Raw genomic sequence first — 21,693 nt, forward strand, 5'->3', positions numbered from 1 at the left:
ATAGGGTGAGGAGTTCGGCCATACAGGAGGGACTCAGAGTAGAGCCGCTGCTCCTCCACATCCAGACGAGCCATTTGAGGTGGTTCAGGCATCTGACAAGGATGCCTCCTGGGTCCCTCCTGGATGAGGTGTTCTGGGCATGTCCCACCAGGAGGAGGCCCAGACTCAAGACACACTGGAGGGATTATCTCTCAGCTGGCCTGGGAATGCCTTGGTGTTCTCCTGGACCAGCTAGAGGAGGTGGCCAGGGACCCGGCCTCTGACTGACACTTTATGCACGTACTAATAGAGCAATTGGACCCTGTTTTAAACACTGTGTATCGTAGCAATCTATGCGAATCCATGAAGACCATTTTGTTAACACACTAACTCCTAAACAAAGTTTTATACTCAAATATAAAGGGTTTTATTTTCAAATGTAAGCGTATGCATACTGAACAATGCAAACTGAAAAATTATGCATGATGCAGATTTCTTGTTATTCCATTATTTCATTCTTGGGGAGAGCACAGCTGTTTCAGCAGGCAGCCATCATCAGTGCCACCAGATTTGGGATAGGCTTTTTGTTGTTTGCAAACAATAACTGTCTGAGAGCAGCAACTTAAAATTCATTATTTGTTTTCTCCAGGATTGTTTTTGTATTTGCATGTGCTATCAACCCCTTGAGGAAAAAAAAGAGGAAATGTTTTGGTGTTGACTGAGCATCTGGTTTTGGTATTTAAGGATGTGGTTGCAATCCTAACCCCTCAGTAAAAATAGCTTTGCTTTCTTTTAATCAGGGTGCAGAGGAAGATGTCATGTTTTAATTTCCTATTTGTTTTCACTCATTTCCCTCTTCCCTGCTTCAAATGCTGTTATCTGCGACACCCGCCTCCCTCTACTGTGGTCTTTTCATTTCTCCATAGACAGCCTTGTAAGTGTGCACATGCTGACATTTTGGGGACAGGATTACACAGGCAGACTGACGCTTTCAGTGATGGCCTTGAGTAATGTTGTCACAAATTGAGACAAGTGTCAACCTGTATAAATTCATCACAAAATTAACACTCTGAGAAAAACAACATTCCCGTTAGTGTGTACGTGCGTATATATTCTGTAAGTAAAAAGGATAAATGAGGCATCTCTTCACTATTGACTTCCCATGACCCTCAAGTGCAGTGTGACGCTTCAGCACTTGCAGTTGACTGAAATAAATGTCTTCTCTGGTAAGAGCTTGAGATCAGTTATGCTACCTTCAGCGCTCGAGAGGAGAAAAGCACTCTTCGCTTTAAAGGACACTGACATGAATGATTCACTCCATCATTCATTATTTCACCGTGTCCTGATAATAAACATCCAATATGGTTCTCTACAGTGAGCAGTAAATTTTAGACAATACTCAATCAAACTCTCTTTGCATCAGCATTGACATGTGTTAGAGCTACATCACAGCAATTTACTTTGTTGTATCACAAAACAAAAGAGCAGCTGAACAAAAGCTTTTTGTTTGCCATATTAAGTGGGATCATGAACTAAAACTCAAACAACTTCCTGTTTTAAATTTGTCTATTTTCCCCTTGATGATCACATGTTTGTGCACTTTTGAACTACTTCCTGTTTCTGCTTTTACATTATTCAGTGAAAGTCCCATTCTGATCGGTTACCACGGACTCAAACAGTGAGCAAACCTCAACTTCTCTGTCAAACTAACCCAACTTTTCATGTCAAGGATCATTGCTGTTGATAAGAGCTGGGTCCCCAGTTACAATCCAGAGGCTTAGCAGCAGTCTTCAGTCTATATTGTCCAATCCCAAAGGCAACAGGAGTGTTTTCTCCTTCTTTTTTTCCAACATTTGAGGGGTTGTGAACCTTGAATTCATCCCCCAGGTTCAAACTGTCAGTTCAGAGTTCTAACTTCTGTTGTGTCTCCTCTGTGTTGTCGTAGTGCACACAGTACATGAAAATGTGTTTGGCCTCAAGAGCTCAATTGTAGCTTGCTCACCAGATTTGCCTCCCTCTGAATTTGTCCTCTTCTCCAAAATGGAATCCAAATTATAAAACTGCCATTTGGAACAATCTAGAAATAACATCAATGCTCAGTCTTACATTGCTACCCAAAGAGACCACCTTGAAGTGGTTATCAGTCAAATCTAAACCCGTTTTTGTAAGGCAGAGAATTTATCGAGCCTGTTGTCTTTTCTAAAATTTGATATTTTTTTTTAACCTAAATTGCAACATGAGTTTTTTTTAAACAATATTTAATATCATATTTGTTAAGTAGATGTATACACACTTGTAATTGATTGAATCCAACAACAACAAAAAAGCATAGGATCATGTAGGCATGCCATTAGTTAAAAGACGGTTTGTTGTTTCTGCTCCTGTGATTAAAAGGAAATGTAACTTTTTTTATGCATAACCTTTTTACTCTTCATGAATTTTTAAAGTTTAAAAAAAAAATTTTTTTTAATATAAACAAATCTCAAAACAGGAGACGTCTTCAGATTTCTCCTTTTTTCAAAGACCCCCAAATATTCAGTTAGCAGCACATAATGCAAACATTATAGCTGATACAACTCCACAAAGTAGAAACACACTGATATTAAAAGAACCTGCTAAATTTCATTTTTTTTACTTTGTCTTGTCTTGTAATGTAATATCTATTTGCTCTACTAGAAAGACATGTTGCTAGGAAACAAAATTCCCTTAAACCTTAATAGTAATAATAAGTCAGTGCTACAGAAAGTTCCTTTCTAGCAGGTAATGCGAAGTGATTTCTGAATTGTAAGAGTTAAACAAACTGATTATTAGGACATTTCAATAAAAAAAGACACCTTCATATATTTGGACTGAGCTAGAGACTTAAAAAGGAATAGATTTTTATAATGTATATCAAATGGAAAGGCTGATGACAGTCAAAATCACAAAAAGCACAGGGGAAACAACCAAATTGCACCATGGGTGGAGGTAAAAAATAAAAATAAAAGAAAGAAAAACATTCATCAAATGCAGGTGTTTGTTTGGATGCTGCAGTTTGGATTTGCAAAAGACAAACCTGAACCGAAAAGACAAGAGAACAAACAGTCGGAGCAACTGGAATGTGAAAAAGTACATCACGCCAGCCATTGCAAACAAGTAAACATGTTGCCCCACAAATGATGTGGAATGGTAATGGGGCAAGAAGTTGAAAATGTGTTACCTCATGTTTCTCACACACCAGGGTAAGGAGGGAGACGATGCAGTTTGGTGCAGGTAACAAAATGTGATGATTCACTTCTGTGGCCAATCAGCGCAGTTTGAATAGAGCAGAAAAGATGAATGAGACGTGTCGTTCCCCAAAAGCAGTGATAAAATCTGATTGGTGGTGTCCTGCAGATTGTGTTTCAGTGAGTGACAAAAAGATGAGCTGCCAGTGCCCTCGCCTGATTTTATCATAGAGGACAAACAAAAAAAACCTAGACTGTGTCACTGGTCTGATGTTGGTCTGATGCTGCTGTCTATCCATCACGGTCAGCTCTGAACCAAGAATCAGAGCATCCTATGTTGTTTCCTGGAAATAGATGACAAAATAGTTTGTGGACACCTGCAGTGGAAGACAGTCTGAAAAAATGACACCGGAGCGGATATATTAGTCTCCTACTGATCTCATTTACAAAGTGATTGGTTTTGTGTGATGCTTACGTGTCCTGCTGAGATTCACAGACTGTGGCACACCCAAGAGTGAATTCCTCTTTGTCACATCCTCCTCACTCAGGCATGCTTTGTGAATAGCAATCATACAATAACAAGAATCTTGTTATTGCTCAAAGACTGGGCAGAGATTCAAGCTCGGCACAAGTCAGCAAGTGCACAGAGTTTATGTGGTAAAGTCTGCAGTGAGGGGGTTCTACTTTGAAAGCTTTAGACATACACCTTCTTAAAACGATGAATTAATATCTGCTGCCGGTGATGCTATTTGTTAAATAACATTCATCAACACGAGACTTTTTTAAAAGAAGCATAACCAAGATTTTTATGGTTATGCAATATGGAGACCATCCCTGCCAAGAAGGATAGGTGTTGATTTCATTTTACTAAATACTAAATATGCAGATGGATGAATACGGTACAGAAATATTTGGCTGGAAGTCTGGTCATGATTGGCTTCTGTTGCATACATTTTTCTTCAAAAGACTTCTTTAAGATACCACAAATAAAATTGTTTCCTTCCTTTAAACAATTAAAAAGTAACATGACCATTCTGAAACATGCGCTACTTATATTCAAGTTTTCACTGGACCTGCCGTCCCTGCAGCAAGGATAACAATTAAAGATGCATGAAAGATTCTCACTGTTGACACAGCAAAGACTTTGATAAGAGTAATAATGCAGCGCTTGACACCGCATAAATCGCATTGCATTTCTACCCGTTTCTTTTGTACTGTTTTTGTACTTGCAGAATTGCAGTTAGATTTAGGTAGCATCTGCCTGACCTTGTTTTACTAATGAACCGTGCAGTCACTGTGTTTTTGTTCTTTCATCCACCGTAGAAAGGCCTAATTGTGTAGAGGTGAATGTTTGCAGAGGAAGTGTCTTAAATGTGTGTTCCTGAAAAGGAAAAGACGTGTTAACCCTTTTCCCACTTACCTTGTGTCATCTTCACTTTAGCTTATCACCGTTAGACTCTGACTGTAGTTATTGTGTTGACATAGAACATCTTTGTACCCTAAATGAAGGTTCAAGGGGTGCAGCAGAGTTCTAGAGTCAATCCAAATAACTTCTTTAGCTTCATTCCCTATTGCCGAGTAGTGCTGGGCTACTGGATGTGTCATTCTTTTGATTCTTTTTCTTTCTTTAACTCTGTTCAGCATAACTGCTGAGTAGCTTAACATAGTTTGTAACTCATTGTTTTTTGTCGTGTTGGGCTAAAGCAGTCGGACGAGATTTTCCGTTATGAATGGTGAAGGCGAAAGTGCCACTGTGACCTAGCGTTGCACGGTCAGTGTTAAGTACTGCGCAGCAAAGCTTCAGAGTGGAAGTTTCCTTTCCATATCTGTCAAATTTCTGAAATAACAAGCTATCCTGGAGCCAATGGTCTGCTGCACCAACACCACCACACATTACAGGTGTACCATGATCACAGCACATATGACCAGCATGGGTTACACAAACCTGTTTGTTCACTTAGAGGCTTCCGAGCATCCTTCATCTGATGAAATCATTCACATCCTTTGGCTTGTGGGATTTGTTCAGTTTAAAACTAATTTTGGTGATTATTCTTTGGTTGTTGCTGTTGGATTCCAAACGAATCCATGCCTATAAAGCTGTTGTTTTTTCCTCACACCAAATGGTGTGTGAAAAAAAAATGGTACGCTTTAAATATAAAACCGTTTACATTATTAAATCCCACATTTGGCAGTCTGGCAGAACACGAGATTCAAACACGCATTTGCTCGTGGCCAAAAACGCCACACGACACTTTAAACATTGCATAATGCTTCCAGATTTCTTTTATTCTTATCACCCTCTGCAATTACAGTACTTGATTAAAACATTTCTGCTGCACATTCTTGGTAGCTGTGTTTTTGGATGCAGATCTGAATTCACATCCAGGTTTTATGTTTCTGTGCTTTTAGTATTAATACATTTTGTGTCTTGTTCACCTTTGAATGGGGTGAATGTACCTCTTAAGTGCTTACAAGTAGCACAAAAACAAATTAAAGAGGAACCACAGTTGCTTTTTAATTTACCTGCATGCTCCCCACTGTTTGCATCGCCGTTCTGACATCAATCAACCGGCATCTTGTTTACCTTCTCTTAGTTCTTGTTGATATTTTGATTGCTTTTTATTTTTAACTTCCTCCGTTTATCATAAGTATTCATAATCTATGCCCTTCCAGACAAAAAGAAAAATGTATTTCATCTTGTCATTTTCAGATAAATCATTATAGCAGAAACAAAAAGGCAAAACTACAAGGTGTTTGTATTTATTTTCCTTTGTTTCATAGTTACTTTGTTTATCAGAGTGTATTGGCTTTTTCCCTCAAATCAATTTACAGAAAAAAAGTGTTTGAAGCAGAGGTAGCACCGCTACACTGCCACTCACCATGTGTCATCTGAGTGCCGGGTCTTATCTGTGACCTTTTCTCAAGGCCCCTGCTCTGAGATTCTATCTGCTTCATGAAAAAGGGACAAGTGGGCAGTTTAAATTTGATCTGAAATTGCTTTGATATTGTCTTAGTCTTTGAATGGTTATGCCGTCAGGGAGTGTCGTTGTTTTCTCTTTACCCATTTCTCTCTCTCTCTCTCTTTTTCTTTCTGTATAGGCGATTTTTCATTTTTCTATCACTAGCTCGGCAACTTTTTGTTTTTCGCTGTCCTTCACATTCTTTTGTACCTATGTGACTTTGTATTTCATTGCCCGGTTTGTAACATGTTCACAATAAACAGAGTGGTGACAAACAAGATTTTCAGGCTATGTAAATACTTGCCAATAGTATTGTATCTGCACAACTAATAATAATTTGGCACCAATTTTCTGTAGGAGAAGAGATTTTCTCATGTATTTATGAATTATGAGAGTTTTCTAATGTCTGTACTGCCGTTTGTTTTTTTTAAAGGAAACAAAAAAGAAAGCTAGAGAAGAAAGACAGCAGGCAGATGAAGGACTGTGAAGAATGAACAGGGAAATGGCAAATGAAAGCTTGAAGATGGTGAGGGATTTTCTGGAAGTGATTGGCTTGGCTGTCTTTGTGGTCTGTGGTCTCAGGTTTTTATAATCCCATCCTGTGATGCTCTAATCTCCCTTTTCTTTTGTACACAGTAAATAGCCTCATTACATGGGGCAGAGCTGACGATTTGTTATAAAAATGGAAATGAAGAGCCAAGAAAAACCCTTTATTAAATACTTGCCTTCCTATACGTACCCTGTCAGGCCACTGGCACCCACACGATTACCATAAAAGATCATCTCAGAACAGCGCGTGGGAACCGATGGGCTCACTGAGCAACTTTGAGGCACTTGTGAAACAACGAAGCAAACAATGGTGGTTCTGGATTTTCACACCCCACCTTCCTGTCAAGATGCTTTTTGTGGGCTATAATTAAATGGGAGAATTAACAGTTATTGTACATTTGATCCTCTGGGGAATTAGGTCGCTGATTTTCTTCTTCTTTTTTTATCTGCTCCATTTTTAACTTACAGTGAACCACAATTGCTCTTATTTCTTGAAAAAAATCTTTATAATAAACCATTTCCTGGTCAAAGTGAAGTGCGAGTGTGAGCGGTTTCTGCGGGATGAAGGTCAGAGGACCTTGCTAAAGGGAAAGATAGACTCATTTGCATAATGTTTCATCTCACATCTCTCGGCTTATAATATGAATTGTGAGTGTTAAAGCTCAGCACCTGTGGCGGGAAATGCTGATGAGAGTGTGTATTAACATGATTATTGATTCTGGCTTTTTACAGTCTTGCTAGATTGAACCGCAGCACATGTGTTTAAGGTCATCTATTCATAGATACTGTATGTAGCACATATATTTGCATTAATCATTATGAAACACAGCTGAGGTAAATCAATAGAAGATTGGCACACAAGTATATGATGAAATGCGTAATCATAATATCAGTCTACACTCAGCTGCCAATTAATGAGGTCACTCTTATTATAGAATCGAAGCATCCTTGTAGCTAACCTTTATGAAGAAGTTTTAGCAGAGCGGCACTGATTCCACTTTGTCGACTGAAAAATCTCTGTATTATGGTGTTTTGTGTTTTTGAGGTTATATGGATAAATCTGAGTGTCTTGGCTGGACCTAGTGATTTCTGTGCTTCCAATATCACGATTGCCAGATAATCAGATTCGACTCACTATAAGAAAGCAGACACTAAAAAAACTTTCCTCTTCGACTAATTTAAGTTGGTGCTTATTATTGTAGAATTATCTAGATCGGGGGTTCTCAAACTTTCACAGTGAGTACCGCCTCATAAAATATATGGCTTTTTAAGTACCGCCCTTATGACTGACATTAAAGTACAGTAGTATACGCCTATTTAACACCATATACAGTTTACACGAGACAATTTTATTTCTTTGGTCCGTTTATAGCAGCGGCCCCCAACCTTTTTTTCGCCACAAACTGGTTTAATGTCAGACAATATTTTCACGGACCGGCCTTTAAGGTGTCGCAGATAAATACAATAAAATAAAATGATACAACCAAGAAAAAAACTGTTGTATTTTGTAAATATAATAATAAATGCGAATTCACTGTGTTATTGTGTAACTTTATTAGCAGCATCCTCCTGAAATGCGCCAACAATATTGAGAGTAACATCTTCCTCCTTGCCCCTTAATGCTCTCTGGTCGCTATGGGCACGCATAAATATTTCTTTCAAAATAAGACACACAACTTCAACACGGGAAAAGACCCAGGGAAACCGAGTTAACAATAAAAACCCTAAAACCCCTAAATTTCAGACCCGAGCCTCAACTCTCGAGGCCCGGTACAAAACAACCCCCGAGCCAGTCTGTGGCCCGGGGGTTGGGGATCACTGGTTTATCGCATCCTGCTATGCGACTGGTCCCTAACCATCAGGAACCCTCATGTTATTTTTTATCGAATGGAAAAAAGTTAGCGTTCATCCTCCAGCTTCACTGTGTTTATGCTATGCTAACATAGCCATGTCACTAGCAATCACGTAGCGCATCATTATATACCAGCTAGCCCAACTTCAGCAACCCTACAAACGTCACTGCTGTTTAGTTTTCTGTCTTCATCTATCTCGGAAGTGATAGCAGAGCTGTACGTTTTAATTTTTCAGAAATCCCTCAATCAGAACATGGTATATTATTTAATCTTAACCTTTTTTGGGAGACTCCCCGCGTACCACAAGAGGGAGCAAACATACCAGCAGTACGTGGTGTCTCCCTCTTGATCTCGATCTCACCAAATATTCTTTATATAACCTACTTAACCTCTATTTAACATATACATTTTCAAGTAATTTCAGCTTGACTTTAGTATTTCTCTGTTTTCTTTAACAGTTTTAAGTGTTAATTTTTAATTGACAACTTATACATTTTTTGAAATTTCTATATTTGTTTAAATGGTGTCCAGTGTTGGGAGAAATATCACTCAGGTGGGATCATTTCTAATTCCTTTAATTCTTGGGTGGAATGGATATCACTGTTATCTCACAGAAAGATGGTGCCGGGTTTAAACCGTGGTGAGGGTTTCCTCTGGATTCCCTGGCTGCCTCCCACAGTCCTTAATTGTACTCAACCAAAGTGAACTGAGAAAAATATGGCTTTTTTGCTGAGATTACATGAATATACCTTATTAAGGAAAAAACAAACAATGTCTTGTGTTTGACCAAACACAGATAAAGATAAAAGATTTACATTTATTATTATATATCGTTGTGTAGTTGATTTAATTTCTCTAAAATGTGTTGTGATAAGGTTGATTTATGTTTTAGTTCATATATTCTGTGCTCACTTGAGTGTTGTTAATCTGTCTGCTTCATCAGATTGTTGTTATTAACGTTAAGATTTTGCTAAACGGAGCTTAAACTGAATGTCAGAGAGGACAGTGTTTACATAAACAACTACTGATTAATAAATTGGATTTATCATCTCTGATATTATGCCAGCGTTGTTAGGCAATGTGATTTTGTCACCCTAAAATAGCTTGAAAATGGATACTGTCTCTTTAATTACTGGAAAGGTTTTTCATGCTAGTTGTTATTATGTCTCCCCTAATGGTAGTGGGATGGAGCCTGCCCCAGCTGTAATAGGGGAAAAGATAGGTCACCAGTCTGTCTATTGTGATAATTCAGTTTTAAAGTAAAGTCACCTCCGCTGGCTCCGTGAGGAAGTTGAAACCATACTGAGGCTGAAAAAGGTAGTGCCAAAAACTGCAATTTCTCTAGGTGCCACTTGAGGCTGGATCTCATAGGTTTCCATGTAGAAATAACCAATTTTATAGCATTAAATTCATATTTGCAGGCTTGTAAAAAAAAAAAAAAGTTTAGGGGTCTATGGATAGCTTTCCCCAACTCTGAGTGGGGTGAATTTTTTTATAACTCATTCACCTGGATACTGGAGATAGGCGCATGGCTGCCTTAATTGGCAGTTATCCCGACACAGCCAGTTAGAGCCCACTGTTGTCTACAAAGTGTCATTCACTGCTCTAAAGACCTCTCTGCTGTGTTTGTGCTGTTGGTGCCATTTGGAGCATTTTATCTGGCTTTTAATATGCCTTATTGTTTGGCATTGACCGTCCAATATGTTTGTATTTCATTTTTGGTGAGTGAAATTCTATTATTTCCTGCACTGCAGTCATTAGCCGATATCTATGTCTGATGTGTTTGTGCACATATAGAGTGTTGTTTACAGTAACCACAATAACCAACTTGGTGGCAGCCAAAATATCGAGTCCAAAACCAACGAGTGACATCTTGTCCATTTTTCATGATGTCTGTGCTTAAAATTGATTTTTAAAAACAGTATATTAACCCAAGTTGTTTTGCAATCTAAGCATAACCAAACAACAACAATGAATGTTTACCTAGTCCTTATCAGGAAACGGTAATAAATAAGTGCTGTTACTATTAAGGTTTAAGGATTCAAGAGACAAAAGTAATCATAGGTTTAACCACATTTCCTTGTATGTCTAGTATCTTAATTATCCCTTAGGTAAAGTTAGATTTTGAAGTGGAAAAAATGAAATATCATTATGTTCAGAGCATTTCTTAAAGTTGGTAGTATTCTATGAATAATTTTGTGATACAGAGGTATTTTATTCCAGTAGTAAAGTGTATATCTAGCAAGTCTCCTTATTTTAAATTGTAAAATAAAATCGCAATGTTAAAATTCAGTGTACCGAATAAAAAAATGATTTACCAACATTATCTACTTGAATACCTATGACCCACTTTATTATTATTATTTTTTGCGTGTAACTTATTCCTGTAATATACAACACATGTTCTGTGACTGTGATGGTGATTTCTTAAAGTGTATTCTTCCAAATGATTTTTTTTTTTTGCATAAAGCTGTCTTGTATTAGCTCTCTTTATTCAGGATCTGAATGGCAAATTGTATTCATGGAGATACTGCTCCCCAAGAGAGAGAGAAAAAAAACGATTTAAGGGGATGCGATAGCTGCTGCAGTCCATTACTGCAGCAGAAATGGAAGAGATGCACTGACTCCTCCAAAGGCTTTTTCATTTATGTGCAGGAGGCTTATTCATTTACACAAACTTATCAAGTGGGTTTTGTCTTACACTGTTTATGTGCACACAATCATTTATGCCCCAGTGTGGATTATGAGAAGAATTTCAGTAAGCTGTTTAAATGCATTGCAGTGGAAGTTAATATTTTCACTCAATCATCCACACTGCAGTTTTTAATTCAATAGATTTGTCGCATAATGTCTGCCTTATAGCACACAAGCCCTGTCAGTCATTTCCCCCCTCATATTCCGTTGCATCACTTCTTTCTGTGCAACTTTTTTCTCTCCCAGAATTATTTATTGCTCAGGCTCCAGACTAGAAGTGTGGATGTAAATACAGATAGTGGCTATAAAAATTAACAGCCCGGTGAATGCTGGGCAAGTGTCGCAACTTGCATGATCGGTGTGAGTCAGAGTGAAACATCAACATCTGTACAAACTGTTCAGCACTTGATGTCTTAATGCTTGAGCTAATGCTCTGAATATCGCCTTAATTGAAGCTACATAATTAGATTAACATGTTCACGTGACATAAAGCGAGTCTACCTCATCATTCTCATAATCACATTAACATCAAAGCGTTAGTGTGCGTGGAAAAAAAAAAGAAGCTCGTATTTCTTTATCGAATGCCTGCTTCTGTTGAATTTAATATCTTAAAATGCCAAGCTTTACCTCCCACCGCCAGGTTTTCCCTCAGGCAAGTTATTATGCAACAGAAAGTGGACCGGCTATGTGAGGCACAGTGCGCTTTATATATATCATGTGCACTTTAATTTGAAGCTTTAGAGACTGCAAGAGAAAGACAAGGCCACTTAAAGACCCTTTCACCCTCTTCTAACAGTATTCTGTTTTCCCTCCACTACTCTGAGCTGTGCATTCAGAGGCTGCATTGGTGACCCCACTCAAAACTGTGAGAGAGAACTGAAAACATGAAAAAAAAGCTTCTCGAAAATTCCTTCATCCACGGGGAATATTCTGCTGTTTTTTAAAGTTTTCTTTAAGCGAACGGAGTAACAACAGCCTCAAACTTTCTAGTGTTTCAGTTTCTCTTCTCTGTAAATTTCATGTATTTCTGTTTGAAACTTTTGTGTGGAAAAAAACAAGACACTGAAGTCGCCACCATCACTTTCTGCAAGCTCATGTAGGCATCCTGCTCTCCTCGAGTCTGCACCTTCACACTTCATTAAATTTTGTGCTGTTTTTTTTATTCTTTATTGGAATGTTTAAGGAAGTTGTAAAATACACTCACTGACCACTTTGCTAGGGACACCTATTCAGCTGTCTATTAATGCAAATATCTAATCAGCCAATCACATGCCAGTAGCTCAGTGCATTTATGGATGTGGACATGGATAGAAACAGGAAGAAAGGTGATAAGTGACTTTCAACTTGACATGATTGTTGTCAAGTTGAAAGTTACACACGAAATTGGACAATAGATTGGAAAAAGGATCAAACTCTGCTGCGGTGTTCAGATGTTAGGGTCAGAATTTGGCTTAAACAACATAAAAGCCTGGATGAATTCTCCCTCCTATCAACAGTTCAGGTAGTTCAGTGGGGTGGTGGATGGCTCCCTGGTCCACTTTGAGCCACTTAATACCTACTTTGCGTTTTTAAATGCCACAGCCTACCCTAGTATAATTGCTGACTATGCCCACCCCTTTATGACCACAGTAAATGGCCTGTATTTGTATAGCGCTTTACTCGTCCCTAAGGACCCCAAAGCGCTTTACACAACCAGTCATCCACCCATTCACACACACATTCACACACTGGTGATGGCAAGCTACATTGTAGCCACAGCCACCCTGGGGTGCACTGACAGTATACCCATCTTGAGGACACGTGCACAATAACATGCATGTGTACTCCTCAGTTTAATCATCTCAGAATGCTTGCTCGAACATGACAGTGTTCATGATACTCAAGTGGCCTCTAAAGTTCCCTGATCTCAATCCAACAGCACACTTTTGGGATGTGGTGGAATGGAAGATTGCAGGCAATCTGCAGAAACTGTGTTATGATACAAAGTTGTCTTATGCTTAGGAACGTTTGCAGTGTTCTTACAAACCATCCTACTTTTGGAAATTGTCCTACTGTACGTAGTTTATGCACATTTCTGCTGTCACACAATAATTCCAGCATAAATCTAAGTAGGTAGGACGGTTTGCCACTTAATTTTACCCATCAGGTTATGCTTCCAGCTCATATTCACACTTAATTGTGCGTTGTGCGCATGCAGGCAGAAACAATGGGTAGGGTGGTTTGTGAGGTAGGTTTGTGTGTTGTCTATATCACATACACATAAGGCACTTCTGAAGGCAAAAGGAGGGTCCAACCCAATACTAGCTATGTGTGAGTGTAGTGAGTGTAAAACATCCCACAGTTTGAAAATGGTAGCATTTGGGGACTGTTCTAGCTTCTGCTAATATTCATTTAATCCAATATAACTGTATGTAACTGCTCTTTCAGTGGTTACGCACAACAATCATGACTAGAAAATGCCTCAATTTGCAGCTTGTAAAGAAAGGTTTCTTTTTTACATCTATTCTGTGCGACTCTGTGAACTTCTTCCAGAAGCAAGTGTCACTTGAGATAAGCAATTTAATTCCACTAGAACTTAGCTAGCCTGCAGTACAATCTTTGCAGATGCAGAATTCTCCCATGCATTTTAATTCAGGATTCTTTTAAAGCCATGTCCCTCTCTTATAAGTCTGTGTTTATATCTTAAGTCTTACCCAGAATGAACAATTCCATGTTCATTCTGCATTACAACAACAAGTCCAAACATATAGCCTTGTCATAATGAGTCACAAATCGTCTTCAGAGAAATGAAAAACAAGAAACATTACAACAGGTGGTTTGCCCCACACAGAGCCTAATCTCAACATCATGCAGTTACTGTAGGATTACATGAAGAAGTAAATGAAGACTTAATTCATTACTTTTAAAACCTTTTAAAGTGGATAACTGATTTCTGTACCCCCACAAAATTAGTAGGAAATCGCACTAATAATGCTTTTTTCTATTTACAATACTTTGTGCGGTGTTTAGATATACATTCTGTTGTGTTCTACTCTATTCTACAATCTCTCTTGTACAGATTTAATCCAGGCTCAAATATTGGCTGTGGTGCAGCACTCAGTTACCTCTGTGTAGAGTGTTTGTATGCGTGGGTGTTTGGTTAGTGGCATTAGAAGAGGATATGAGAGAAGCTGACATTGTAAACCTGGATGTTGTTTTTACCAGACATGGTGGTATTAATCATGCGTATTTTGCCAGCCTGAGCTCTGCTACGTCATATATTTTTTGCTCCTTATTTTGTGAAGCTGGTCTTGGCCTTTGCTGTAAGTGCACCGATTTCTTGAATGTCAAATCCAACTTGCTTATTTGCTTATCGCAGGATGTAGTTTCAGTTTCATCAAAGCTTGTTCTATGAGACAACAACACCTGTTGCTAATATGTATTCTTATCATTCTATCTAATAACTTATAAGTGCTTTTATTGATGAGGCTGTTGGGTTTCAGCTTACACTCAAAGAAATCTTAGTTTTTTAATTAGCAATTCTCACTCATAAAATAATCCTTTGGAAAAAAAAAAAGTTTACAGCCTACAGCAGATTCTTTTTTGATATCTACACTGAAAAGTCAGCTTTATCTTCAAAACAATTCCTCAAATATACTACCTAAACAAAAATAATAATAATAAAATTATAATCATAATGTATTAGATAAAATATATAGCATTTTCTAATACGTATGTGTCTTCCTTAAGCTCAGGTCCCTTACCACAGCTGTTCCTATGACTGCAATCTTCTGAATAGGTCTGGAATATGCCGGAGCACCAGCAGACCTAGTTTTAGGTCTGCTTTTTAAAATGTTAAACATTTAGCTCCTCTTTCCTATTTTCTCATGCTCTTTCTTTCTGGTGTTGCTGGGGAATTGAAACATCTATCACAACTGCAGTCTTCTGCTCCTTGTCAACCATCACTATGTCTGGTTGATTGGCCAGCAGTTGCTTGTCTGTCTAGAGCTTGAAGTCTCATGGGACCTTAGCCCTCATCTTTTTCAACCACCTTGATGTTTCCCATTGGGAGCTGGGACTTCTAATCCATATGCAGCACAGATGTTCCTGTATCTACTATCCCAGCCACTTGGTTGTGCCCCAGTGTACACTTTCACAGTTCGCATATTACATCCTGCTTCTATGCGGTGGACTGTTTCCGGAGTACTTTTGCACAGCCTGCAATTTGAGTCCTGTCAGTCCTATTTGAGTTCTACTGCCTCTTTGGATCTGGTGCTTAAGGCATGTTCTTGTGCTGCCAGGAGTGCTACCAGAGCCTTTAGGCCAAACATTTCAAGCAACTGATGTCAATCACTTCCTCTATCTGTCATTGGTACTGTCAGTGGGAGTTTGAGGGTCTTGCACAGTATCTTTGATGTTCATAGGACTGCGCTCTTCAGGACAGAGATCTTAGGTGTCATTCCTGGGATTTGTTGGAGCCACTCACCCAATTCGGAGGTCACTGCCCCGGTTGCTCACATTACCACAAAGACTACTGTTGCTTCAGCCAGCAAATCTTCTCAAGCTCCTCTCTGAGCCCTTAGTATTCCTCAAGCTTCTCGTGTTCCTTATTCCTGATGTTGCTATCACTTGGCATAGCTACATCTATCACTTTGGTCGTCTTCCTTTGCTTCTCCACCACTAATATGTCAGGTTGGTTAGCCATCACCAGTTTGTCTGTCTGTATCTGGAAGTCCACCAGGATCTTAGCTCATAGCCCAGGATTCTCAACCACCCAAAGAGGTGTGTCCCATTTTGACCTGTGGACTTCCAGGCCATACTCAGCACAGATGTTCCATATATATGCCACTTGGTTATATCCTGCCTGCTAGCATTCTGCACCTGGATTCTTGCCTGGTGTGATAGACCCCAGTCTCTATGGATCTTGTGCTTAGGGCTTGTTCCTGTGCTGCCATGATTAGTGCCTAGATAGATAACACCCCACTCACACAATGTACATTCTCAGATTTCAACTGTAAATTTCCAGATTGTTTTATTTTATTTTATTTATATAATGTATATAACTCACTTACTGCAGACAATGTCCTCTTTGTACATATTCACTCACTGTATATAATGTTCTCTCTCTTGTTTTCTTGTTTTTTTACACAATCAAGGAGCGTATCAGGTCACATTTCACTGCGTGTTATACTTGTATAAACAATTTTGAATCTTGAATCTTGAATCTTGCCTCTGCACTGTCTTTCAAGCCAGCTTTGCCTAGCCACTAATAGGATTTTCCAGTATCAGCCACTTCTTCCATCTATGCCAAATGTTTGGACACACCTTCTCATTTAATGTTTTTTCTTTATTTTCATGACTATTTACATTGTAGATAAATAATAGTCGAACTTAATGCAAAATGGATGGGATGGCAAGTCGCTGCACAATGCTGTGGTATCCATGATGGTTCAGTCTACCTTCAATTTTGAATGAATCCCCAACAGTGTCACCAGCAAAGCACACCCACACCCTCACACCTCCTGCTCCATCCTTCACGGGGGAACCATGCATTTAGAGACCATCCCTTCACCTTTTCTGCGTCGCACAAAGACAGGTGGAACCAAAGATCTCAAATTTGAACTCATCAGACAAAAGCACAGATTTTTACTGGTCTAATGTCCATTCCTTGTGCTTCTTGGCCCAAACAATTGTCTTCTGCTTGTTGCTTTTCCTTAGTAGTGTTTTCTTATCAGCTATTGGATGGATAGATTGATTTCATAAGGGGAATTATTGTGTTACAATAAAACTGCTACAGGTGCACAGTTTTAAATCACATTTAAAACACTTTGCAAATTTAGTTTTATTCAAAGTTTGCATGAAAATACTTTGCAGTTTCATAATTGCACTGGTCAGTTTTCAGTACTCTGCTTTACTAAGCTTTACAGTGATGCTCTGATGTTGTACTAGACACATCTAACGTGCTATTCTTTCGCTACATCAAGGGTAAAGACATCAGTTTATATCTAGGGTACTGATGCTGATTAGAGTCAGTTATTGAGTTCTACCTTTTACATTAGCTTTATATTATCTAGTGGTTGAAAAAAAAAAACTAAAGCTCATGTAACATAATGTTGAATTCAGCAGGATAAATCAGCAAAGAGCAGTGAAAATCAGAGCAGCAGCCCAGGTCAACTGATCACAGTCTATATACTAAGAAAAATCAAATGGAGCTCACAAAACAAATTATTATGTGCCTTATTTCTAAGTAGTTTGTTTCCCTATGCTGCACTGCTTTGCCCATCTGCCGAATCTCACTATCTAACCCCTGCTTGTAGAGTCATGGAATAAAAATAGGGAGCTTGAAAAGGGCATAAAAGTGATACTCCTGAAAAAAAAAAAGGTGTTCGTTAAGTGTTTTTCTAAGAAAAAAAAATCTTGGCTGAATGTACTTTAATTCCCTGGGTTCACAGGTTTTAATATTTAAGATTGTTGATGGATGTTGGATTTAGACTTGAAACTGGAAGCTGTTTTTTTGCTGTTTAAAAGCAAAGAATAGAACAGACACAGGAGTCGACTTCATGAATCACTAATTTGGACTGTATCTTTTCGAACAACAAGAACACAGTGTAAAAATGTTGTGACTTTACTGAAGGTAATGTAGTCTATTTCAGCAGATGGGTCATGGCGTGCCCTCTTCAAACATGTTTCACTGTGATTTTAAAGTCGGCATCAAAATAAATTCAAGTGCCTGGATCTAGATCAAATCTCCTTGGCTGATGATCTGACCCTGCCCCAACATCTTTTTAAAATGTTAAACATTTCTGTTAGATATGATAAAAGACAGGAAAAAAAGATCCAGAACAACTCCTTCCAAGAGCTTTATTTTCTCAGTGGTAGATGTAATAAATTAAACCATCTGATGGATGGATGGACGGATGAGTCGTGACTAAAGAATGCCAGGGCCACATTTTGTGCCCAGTCTGGTGTTCCTATAGTAACTCTTCTACAGGGCTCTTATTGCCACACAGTTTCTGCTTTTTCTGTCTGGTTTCCCTCCAGTTCACTCTGTGTGAGGGGCTCTTACTCCTTATTTGGCAGTGCTGTAAATTGTTTCTGTCAGCTTAGATAAACGGACCCCTGGGTTTGTCCATCTCCCTTCAACACATACACCTTTACACACACATCCAAGCACAAACATTCACACAGCAACCCTCTCCCACACAGAGACACACACACACGTATATAGATTATGCAGTAATCAACGAGCAAGGGTTTATTCTTTACACGCTTGTTTTCAATGCTTGTTTACTTGTTTTCCACATTATTAATATTCCACCCTTCTGCAAGGTATCTAAAGGTTCACCTTCCTGAAGCAGATAAGGATGTTATTTATTCAAGCATTGGCAATGTTGGCATTGGCAAATCTTTTAAAATACTCTCAAATGGCCATGAATTTACCTCCAAAATATGAAAGGAGGTTGTAGATAATTATCTTGAAATCTTCTTCCATCATGATCAGAAATGTCTTTATTGCAAATCGGGTGAGATCAAAAAGGAGAAAAGGCATAAGTCTTAAAGTAAGATATCATGGCAGCTTACTCTGACATTGGCAGAAAGAGAAACTGAAACAGAAAGTATTTGGGACGCAGAGTTTCCCAACTCAAAGTATCCTTCAGTTCTGTCATTTTCAACCAAAATTGATTTTCTGTGAACAAGGATATCATCTTGCTTCATGGTTTGTTGCCGTAAACCATTGTGCAAACTGATTTACCTCTTCTCTGGTGCAGTGCGATGGCAGTGATAATTTCTTTCCTCGCTTGTTTTTTCTATTTCTTTAGGGACTTTATTATGTCATTTCTGCTGAGATGCAATTTAGGCAGACAGTTTTGTTCCCTGTTGATCTGATATAATGAGATGAGGTGGCATTTCTCTTGTTTGTTGAAGCATTCGGCTTTTATCCCAGATGTCTCCAAAAAAAGAAACATTTAAACAATAAAAGCACCGATGCAGATTAAATTTCATATGGAGAAAGTGAGACGACATAAATTAAGGTATGGCATGCCGTGTAAAATGCTTATAGATGACAAATATATTTTAAATGGTCTTATGAAGATCCCTTTTTCACGTATTGAGATTTTTCAGTTACATTTCCTTTCTGCAGAGTGTTTTCTTGAATGTAAGATAGAGATGTGGATGAATAGATAAAAACAGATGGAAGGGAGATGAATAAATGAACTAAAAGCTTTAGTAGCTGCGTTACATTATACAGTACTCAGCTGTTCTGGGAACAAGAGGAAATGACTTTTTATTTCCTTTTTCTCTCTATGATTTGGCTTTCAAAGAATGAATGCAGCATGCAGCTTATTAATTAATGCCCAATTTGAAAACATTGCTGGAAGAAGAAAAGGGTCAGCCGTAACATAATGATCGCCAGAGGCCACGAGTTTTCTTAATCATCAAGTCCCTCGTCAGCGTTGGTCATAGGAAGTAAATCCTTCATTAAGCTCGAGTTTCTCGCAGAGGTAGCATATTAGCACTTGTTTACCGCAAGCCTCAAAGCATTGTGTAGGAGAGGTCTTCTTCAAACAGGAAGTGCTCGTAGGATTGCAGGGCGCTCCGTTTCTGAGGGACTGAATTGGAAGGGATGAAAGTGCTGTTTGTTGTCTTTTGACTCAGTGCGGCTCGGTGTATGCAGTTCAGTGTCTGTCACTGTCTTTGTGTTTCTCACTTTGCTTCTCTCTCATACATACTTAGCCACATAAACACTGACACTATGATCTACTATTATATTATACACAAGCGTACAGGCTCGTGTCCTCACACGCGCAGCTGTTAGATACAGTGAAGATGAAGCAGAATGAGGGAGTGGTTTCTCCTGTAGAGCTTAGCTGGGCCAAGTGTAATTGCATAGGTGGACATAAGCCTAATAACGGCCTTATTGAACCAAATCGGTGCTGTTCTGCCCGCAGAGATACTTCTGAGCAGTCTTTTTCATGTAGTTGTTATGTTTTGTCTTGAGGGTGTACAAGTCACCATTTTCTACCTCTCTCTTTGCCGCGGTTTTGGCTGTGCTGTCCTCCACCCCCTCAGACAGGCACTCTGTTAGAGCTGAGATGAGGAATGAATTGAAAGAGGTGTGAATACTACAGCGTGGGATCATTACAGTGATGACTTCAAGGTTTTGTGCCACCATTCCCTTGGATCCCTTGTAATATGAACTGTCCTATTACAACAGCCCGGATTTATTTATTTTCATCGTGTGTGTGTGTGTGTGTGTGTGTGTGTGTGTGTGTGTGTGTGTGTGTGTGTGTGTGTGTGTGTGTGTGTGTGTGTGTGTGTGTGTGTGCGCGCGTGCGTGCGTGCGTGCGTGCGTGTGTGTGTGTAGGTCAGTGATTGCAAACAAATCCTCTTACATTTTTTTTTCCAGAAGCCAATGCAGCTTCTGTGCAGGGGTGTTGGTTTGACAAAAGAACCAAACTGTGGACTAGATTATGCATTCTAATGGATCATCAAGGAATCGGGATTGTCAGTATTTGAAGATATCAGCATGTCCTTGCGTGGGGAGAAAAAAAAAGGCATATATTAAAAATATATATATTTTGATGATAGTTTTCAACTCTTGAATAAATGTTTCTATTAGCATAATCAGGTATTATAGTATGACAAAGTAACAGCTTCCAAAAGTTGAACATTTTCATTAGTTATAAGCACAGCACAGCACTTTATATATCTGATATTGTGCACTTCAACTGACACTAAAGATTCTTTGGTACACCCACAAACTGGTCAATAATGAACAAATCAGGACATTGTTTCTGAATTACCTCAGATATTCAATTAATGACCAGCATACACACTCACGCCAATATCTCTTCATTATTATCATCTGATATATTGAGCTGACCAATTTATCATAGCTTTATGATAACAAAGAATTAAATGAGCAGCAGGAGAACCACATGAAAGATGTGTTGTATAGCTTTGCTTATAATAATGCCAGTCTTTCAGTACAGCAGGTTATTAACCCTTTACAGCCGATCGGAGCGGGCACGCTCTGTTTTGCGTAACTATTTTTAAATCCCGGTAGCTCTGCAACCAAGTAAGCTAGCGCAATAATTTTTTTTGCATATGAAACTGGAGGAGTTGTACTTAACACTTCCTACGTCCATCAGCGCGAACTATCACATGACCGCATGACCTGCCCGAAACCGGAAGTGACGTCATTTTGCGGAAATGTAGTTTTTTACGATCGGGGCCTTATGAGCTTGTGTTTTACTTGTTATGTGTTTTAAAAAGTTATGTTTGACTTTATGACTTTCTGTGTCGTTTCTGGGATGCTTAAGACTCATATTGCACTGCTGGAAATAGTTTATTTTGATGCATATGCTGTTATTTTGCAAATTTGCACTATAATATTTATTTTCGTTTTTCCTGCAGTATATAAAAATTGGTGTATTTCAAAAATAAAACTATGAAGACACTCAAAATAAA

General features: G+C 38.7%; 1 long non-coding RNA gene across 4 annotated transcripts in view; it reads left to right on the forward strand.

The window, feature by feature from the left end:
- Nucleotides 1–21,693, forward strand: part of LOC146654524 (uncharacterized) — a 62,344-nt gene that overhangs the window by 22,663 nt on the left and 17,988 nt on the right. Inside the window, exons 5-6 of one of the 4 annotated variants that reach the window (XR_014914769.1) lie at nucleotides 6,579–6,671; nucleotides 6,782–10,860. The exons of 1 other annotated variant lie outside the window; for it this stretch is intronic. This is a non-coding gene — a long non-coding RNA (uncharacterized LOC146654524). 2 more of the 4 variants (XR_014914768.1, XR_014914770.1) reach the window with 2 other exon arrangements.

Source organism: Rhamphochromis longiceps, linkage group LG14, assembly GCF_057381845.1.
Source record: "Rhamphochromis longiceps isolate RC_006_pf linkage group LG14, R_longiceps_female_GT1.1, whole genome shotgun sequence".
Classification (NCBI taxonomy): domain Eukaryota; kingdom Metazoa; phylum Chordata; class Actinopteri; order Cichliformes; family Cichlidae; genus Rhamphochromis; species Rhamphochromis longiceps.